We start from the raw sequence: 7,847 nt of genomic DNA on the forward strand, positions 1-7,847 counted from the left end.
TGGTTGCTAGGCTTCATTAAAATGAGAAAAAGGCTGTATAGCATAGCAGAAGAAAATTGGTGTTTGAAGTTATCACCCAAGAATCAAAATATGAAATTTAAATTAGAAGGTGTCCAAGCAACACAATGACACCAAAGCCGAGCGCTGATAATGAAAGTAGGAAGAGAGCAAGTTTGCTGAGAATATTAAAGACGGCGCTACTAGCAACACGCTCCGTAACAACAATACCTTAAACGCCGCACTACTGTATCATGTAAGGAGTCCAAAACTTATTACAAACCCCAATTAAGCCTTTCTACATGCTTCTGAATTATTTAAATTTTGTTATCACTGATTTGCAGATGGCAGGCTGAGGCATGATAAAGCACATGGCTTATCTGAAGTCATGCGATGACTCAGTAGGATGCAAGAGCAGCAGCTCAGGGCTGCAGCCTCTCTACTAGCCCAGTGCCAGGTACAGCTATGCCACACCAGCACTTTGGGAGGCTGCTCAGCCAGTACCCCTCCATGGTTTGCCACTGCCTGTTTCATCCTCATACCATGGTCTTCGGTCTTCTCAGCCAGTCTGAGACACCTGTGTTTGGGAGATGTGCTACACACCAGATCACTCAAAGCAACGTGGGTTAGAACTAGTGATTTCTGAAGATCCAGAGGGAGTTGCTATTCATCTGGATCACTGCGGCCATCCGGCTCACAGTGCAATTCCACAAACACCAACACACGACTGCAGGGATGGCAAATCACAGCAGGGAGGGACAGCGGGCGCTTGGAGAGACCACTTTCCACCAGCATTTCCACCACCGAGAAAGTGCTGTGTAGCCAGCCCCAGACACGTGTGTTTCCACAGACCCAGGATACGCACTGGGGGAGGCCACAGTGTACACCCCCCAAAAGCCACGTATGACAACTAATAGCCTCCTCTTAGCCAAGCCCATCCAAACTTTCAGAGTAAGTCTAGGTTTTACTGACTCTAGGCTTAAACTAGTCGTCAGTGTGACCCTTCACTAGTAGTCACAGGAATGTTGTCTCTCCCAGCTCCTGCTCTTCTGAGCCATACTGTATGCAGATGAACTATTTTCGGAACTTGATAGATAATAAAAATACCATGTAAATTAATAAGAATGAACAGCATGTGTTACAATTTGGTAGAAGTCGAGGTATCTGACACATTTCGATACCTAAATTTGACTTTAAGTCTCTTTTTAATTCTGCTGGAGTGTACTTTAAATATAGAGAGTATCTGCTTCTTATGAGCAGATTAACAACTAAAATAAATGTTCTTTTGTACCTAAGGATTAGATATTTCCTCAATGTTTTGTTAGTGATTCATGTTACTTTATCTAAATTCAGGCTCAAATCCTCACTTGTATATCATTTCAGTTGTTGAATCTAAATTAAGTATTTGAGTTTCTCTGAAAAGGCAGAAAATACTGTGGGGTTGGTTGGTTGGTTGGTTTGTTCATTTTAATTTAAACACCTTGAAGCTCTGTAGTTTCCGCGATAGTGGATAAGCCATGGGATAAAGAGTTATAACTAAATAGCTCTTTCTTTATAAAATAGGTTTTTCCCAACAGTTCCTTTTTATTTTTTCTGAAGTAACCTCTCACATCTCAGGCTGAAATAAAGGTATCCATTTTGTAACATATTGCTAAATATCTCTCATTTACATAAGAAGCAACAGCAAAACTCCACGTACATTGTGTTAATTAAATTATTATTATTATTATTATTATGTAACTACATAATGGAGAAATAGTAAATCCAAACTCTTAAAATGCTGATCATGAAGTATATTAAATTATAGCATTGCCTCAACTGCAGGGCAGGTGTGCTCAGTGGCACACCCTCTGTCATGCAGACGATGGGATAAACCAGAGCACAGCACAGCTTCTCTCCTGGAAACCAAAGGAAACCAACACCTGAGGAGACATTTTAGATCTTTGCTGTGTCCTGCAACCAGGACACACTTTAGGGTTTACAGCTGTACGACTTTGGAGCAATACCTACTGATTCATAGTAAATACTCATTTCACTAAGTGATCCAGAAAACTGATGTGCTTTTGTGAGCAGGTTCACTCTGAAATTGCAAGGGAAAAGAAATCCTTCCCAAGCCTATTTTTACATGCAGCAGATGACGGGGAGTCAGCAGGGTTGGATTTGGCTCAGGAACACGTGCTGCAGCCGTCAGTGACCGGCAAGGCCTGAAGCCCCCGTAGCCTCGCTCTCCAAGCTATGAGTAATCTTGAGCAAACAGCATCAGCCTCCCAGTAGTCCAACAAAAAGTGTACCTACCAGAATCACATAGTTTAATTATTGAGTGGTTGAAAACCACTTTCAGACTGGTAGAAAAGAGATGCCTAACTACAGAGTTATGTTAAGCAATGACAACACAAATCAATAAAAATCATCCAATAATTAAGCATCTTCAGACACTTAACACCCATTGCAACTACCATTAGCAAGAGGTTTGAGGGCTGTTCACAAATGTCTTTAGCGTATTATAAATTCCCCATAGAGCACTCAGATGTCCCAGCTATGGCAAGGCATGCTGCATACACTGCAATCCCCTCCCTGGGCTATTAACAGTAATGGTTTCACATTTAAGAATCATGTCCTGGGAATACGGCTGAGGACACAGCACACTAGAGATGCATTAGCAAGAAGAGAGATATAGACATGTGGATGGTCAGAGCACGCAGGAGACTAGACTGTGACTCACTACATAACCCGGAGGAACTCATTTACCTTCTCATGTTCAGTGTAACCCTCTCTGAGAACTGTGTATCAAAATTTATTTACTTCATGGACTGTTATGCAGTCTGATTAATAATATTTAGAGAGCACTCAGAGATCCCTGGATAAAGGTTGGTTGGGTTTTTTTTTGTCAGTCTATTATTACTACCTTCATAGCTTTCATTTACTGTGTTGAGTCCCTGAGTTTAAAGGCGTTCTTTCTAACGCTCTGCACGCATTTTGTGAAACTCTGGCTGCTGGTGTCAAATGCCAGCATATTCACAGGGCATAAACCATCTGGTTTTGCTGAAACTAAATATTCCTGTGTTTACTTAGGAAAATGGATGCAGACACTTTCAGTTCTCACAGCTGTTCCTTCCTGGGAAACAGGAGGAGAACATTTTTCTCTCCAAAGCAGGGGAATAGTAATCTTGATTGACATTCCCTAAACTGCAGATCCTGCAGGCCCAAATTATTTGCCTTGTTTTGCCTCAGAAGTCCTTCCCCCTTCCTCGCTTGGGGAATAACGCCACAGCAGGTGTTGTGTATTTCTGATAGTTTGTGGGCAGTAGGACAGGCTGCTGGGAGAACTGAGATTGTATCATATGCTAATAAATATAATAAAAAAAACCCCAACCCTCCTCACACTTTTAAATAGTTCTGACACTGAGACATTAAGTAATCTGTGATATGTACCACTGGGTAGGCCTCACCTTGTCCTTGTTTTACATGTGGTTCCCAGGAAGCTCCCCAATGCCTTCCAGGTAGTGCTTATCTTGTCCAGGCTCTCTGTCCCAGCTGGGAGCTATAGGGATAGGGTAGGGATAGCTTCTCTTTTCTAAATAAAGACTTCCAAGTCACACTTACTGGATTGAAATTTCTATTCTATTTTTCTAACTGTTTCAGGACTGGTTCTTGACATCAATAATCTGAGACATCAATAATTGCAGAGAAAACAAGGGAACATCTAGACCTGGCCTGCCTTTTAAGTAGGCATAAAAGGCAATGAGGGCATAACTACATTCTCAGGAATCGAGGATCAGTATTAATCTACAAAAAAAATCTTGTTCTTCAAAAAATACTATTACTAAAGCTTTGATGATTATACCAAATACATTTGTGTATCAACCAAAGATCTCATAGTGTGTTTCAAATATTTCAGTTATGTCTCTTCACTCCCTGGAAAGGTTCATCTATGTTATTATCCCCATATTTATAAATGTGAGAGTTAAAACTGCGAGGTCACCAAAGTTGTCCAAGTAATGATGAGCAAATGTATGACAAGAGTCTGGGGAGGCTCAATCTGACTTACTTATTAACTCTTTGAAGTGGAAAGATAAGTGTAAAATATATGTAGAATATTTACAGTGTGTTACCTTAATAATACCATGTGGTTTTGGTTGGAATAATTTTTAACTATTTCTACAGACTATAATAGCTACATCAAGAGAGGTGGACAGGCACTATTGTTGAAGGATTGGAGCATTCACTCGATACAGATCCAGACTCAAGTCCCTGCCCCAGTGGATATTTAATTATTTATACAAAGTGTTGCAGTTCCAAACAGTGATGCCAAGAGACCCGTCTTGGATGCAGCAGTTCAGAGAAGAGTTTTCAACATCCTAGGTACATGCCTCCAAACCCAAACCACCAGCTAGTCTGGGACTCTGCCCCTTCTCTAATTTGTCAGGAAATTTGAGAGTCTTGGGTTTTAGTTTGTCATATAGAAGAGTAACTTCTTGCTTTTTAAAAGGATATAATGACACCTACTATTTACCCAGCTTTAATGCACATACAGATAAATGAGGAAGGGTCATAAAGCGCTATGGAGTGGGATCTATTTGATTTTCTGCACCTGTCTCTGAATCTAAACTTATGGAACAAAACAGTGATAATTTATTTGCAGTCGTATATTTTGAGATTACTTTGATACAGATTCTTGCCATTTCTGAATGAAGAAACAGGACCTGTGAATATTTTGTAAAGAAATTATCCTAAGAAAATACATTGCTGATATGGATCGCTAATTTCTGTTTCAAGTCAGAAACTGAAGAAGGCCACTGAGGAGGCAGTGGTTGTTCAACTATCACTGCCCAGGCAGAATATGCTCCTAATTACATGCTGGAAAACTAACCACATGGCTCCTCCCGGCTTCCTCCTCCCATCCACATAACAGCTGCAGTCAGCCCTGAGTTACAGCTGGCAGAGGTGACAGAGTACATTAGGAACAAGCTACAGTGATGGGATAACGCTGTCAGAGACTGCCGTGTGCTGTCTAGCAGGTAACTGATGACAGACCTCGGAGGGCAGTGTAGCTGGGGCCATGGTTTTTGAAAGTTACAGTGGCATAGTAAATAACTTCAAACTGCACATAGTGCACTAACTTTAAAGTGCAGTGAGTAGCAGAAGTACTGGCAGAACCAACATAAGGTTACTAGGAAAGAGTAGGTAACATCAGAGATGCTGAGACAGTGCTCTGTTCCTGGAGATGCAAAGGCCTCAAATTCACAGCAGCAGTGTAAGTGAAAACTCATGTCTAGAGAGACACAGTTCAGGGAATGACACTAACATAATTTTTTTGCCGACTTCTTTTGAAATGTCTGTCCTTCAAATCTTCTAAACTCAGCAGAAGAGCAGTGCAAATTAAAGGACACCTTGAGATGGCATGTGGATAAGGAGAGGAAAGTTGACACACAGGGTATTTAGGGTAAATAACGCTGAAACCAAGTAGGGGAAAGTTAGAAGGAAAACCATGTTGGTGGACATAAGAGGAAATTTCAAAATAACTGCAAGGAAGTTTAGAAAGTTGAGAATTATTAATGAGAATTTGCCACAGGCATCAGCGATGTTCAGCTCCTCCTGCTACTTGAATCACCAGTTAGGTATCTTTGGCCTCTATCTATGTATAGTATAATGGCCAAAAAAGTACTGAATGGCCAAAAAAGTACTGGGATGGAGCCGTGAGGCATCCCGTGAAGGATCATACTTCTGATGTCAAGGGCAGGACCAGCGGGCTTTCCTCATGGAAATACATACCCAGTGTGATATCCATCAGAAAACTGAGAAAACAGAGAAGTAGTGAAATGGAGTAGAAAAGATGAGCTGCACATATTTACCAGAGATCCTCAATAGTGCAGTGACACAAGTTATACAGGTCAGTATGGGTTCAGACATGATGTGGTAAAATAAAATAAGACACTGGCACAGAAACTACAAGGAAAGAAGTGACATGTTTTTTGCAGCTTGTTCTGTTCCACAGCATCTCCACTTACTAAATTATTTTGTTATTATGATACACCGCTGAATTGTTTCTGGAACATGCTGACGTGCCTAGTAAAAACAGTTGTTAAGGAATTACGTTTTGCTTAGTGTATTTGAAAGTTTAGTTTCTTCTGGAGTTTTGGAAGACATTAATTTTACCTTTATGCCACAGTGAATGATAATTTCATATCCCCATTTCAGTGTCAAGAATGTTCTGTGATAATATTATTATGTCTGAACCTGATGTTGCGATGGCTTAAAATAACCTTCAGGGCAGCTCGGTTGTGTGAAATGAAACTGGGACAATTCCTAAAAGCTCAGGAGGGACTGAGGATCTATTAGTTTTGGCAGCATTAAAGTAGCTGGGATAAGGAAGATCCTTTTAAAGCTGAATAATTATTTTTCCTAGTTTGACAAAAAATGAAAGAAAAAAACTTGAGGTTTTTTTATTTTAGATTTTCACGACTAGCAGAATTGGAAAAATTAGAAAAGATAGCTGTATGTGCTTTCAGCAGATGATTTGGAATTATATTTCCATATATGCTCCCTACAAATGGAGATACAAAATCAATTTTCTTTTCTGGAGTTTTTTCCTCTTCTTTCAGTGTATCAAGTGAAATTTTATCATCATGGTGTAGGTATTTCAAAAGTATGTTCTCTTACCTGTCTGGACACCTAGCATCATCTGATGCCTAACCATTGCCCCACCTTGTCCTAATTGATTTTGTTTTGCTCAGTCATTTTCTCCTAATCAAGAGATTAAAAAATTGGGGCTTGGAATTATTTAAAGTGACAGGATTTTGCTGGCTTGTATGAACTGATAGAAAATTTCAAGTTTGAGCTAGGAGAGATAAGTTTCTACATCAACATCTATATTTAGGCATATAAGTGGCCTGTTTATTCTAGAACATCTGCACTTTGTAGTTTTGTCAACGTAAGTAATTTATCTGCTGTCCCAGATCACAAGAAGTTTTCACCACCTACATTTTAAAGCACTTCTCTGTCCATCCAAGGCAAGCATGTTGACAAAAGTATGTGAACTAACACGTCTTTAGAGAGCTCATCTTAAAAACCCAAACGTTTCAGAAGTCACCAAAAAAGTACTCTTAGCAGGTCCAGCTGCAACGAAACATAAACCACATGGGTTAGGAGTTCTTCTGACAAGTGTGTTAGAAAAGGGCTATAAACAGCATTTGTGCTATAAAGAGCACTTGTTCCAATTCTGACGGATTTTATTTTTTTTTATAAACTGTGAGCCTTCACAGGCGGTTTCAGCAGAATAAGAGGTGACACACAGGTTACACGCAGCCTACCAGGGATCATTTTCTTGCCTTTTGTCCCTAATTGACGGCTGCCAACTTAACCTCTTCTTAAGGCAACGCTACCACTTTCCTGCAGCTACAAGGAGGTGGGGCACCACGAGAAGTGCCAAGTATCCCCACATCCACGACCAAGTCCCCGGAGCTGCTCCCGGAGTTACAGAAACAGCCAGCGGAGCTGCCCAACCCCTCAGGACTGGCGCGACAGGAAAGGTTTCCTCACCCTGCGCCCTGGGGAGGCCTGAAGCGGCTGACCCAGAGCCGGACCCCGAGGACAGCCGGCGGGAGCGTGGCTTGCCAGCCGCCCCCCGGCTACCAGGCCCGAGCCGGACAAACAGCAGGCCAGGCAGGCCCAGTTCAAGACGCAGGGCCTGGGCAGCTCCCTGCTGCCAGACCCGCAGGCCGGTGGGTGGCCGGGTGACCGTCGGGACCGGCTGACCGGCGGGCACCGGGAGCCCAGCGGGGAACGAGGGAAAGAGGGAGGGGAGGCCGGCGCCGCTCTGCGCGTGCGCCCTGCGGCCCGCCTGCACCTCC

At 42.0% G+C, this 7,847-nt stretch overlaps 1 protein-coding gene across 1 annotated transcript in view; it reads left to right on the plus strand.

Moving 5' to 3' along the window:
* The first annotated feature begins 2,987 nt into the window (after positions 1-2,987).
* PPP1CB (protein phosphatase 1 catalytic subunit beta) overlaps positions 2,988-7,847 on the plus strand; it is a 34,388-nt gene continuing 29,528 nt past the window's right edge. Inside the window, exon 1 of the mRNA XM_026846495.1 lies at positions 2,988-2,993. The gene's annotated coding sequence lies outside the window, so the exon portion shown is untranslated. The remainder of the gene's footprint in view (positions 2,994-7,847) is intronic.

Source organism: Athene cunicularia, assembly GCF_003259725.1.
Source record: "Athene cunicularia isolate RWA chromosome 3 unlocalized genomic scaffold, athCun1 chr3_part1, whole genome shotgun sequence".
Classification (NCBI taxonomy): domain Eukaryota; kingdom Metazoa; phylum Chordata; class Aves; order Strigiformes; family Strigidae; genus Athene; species Athene cunicularia.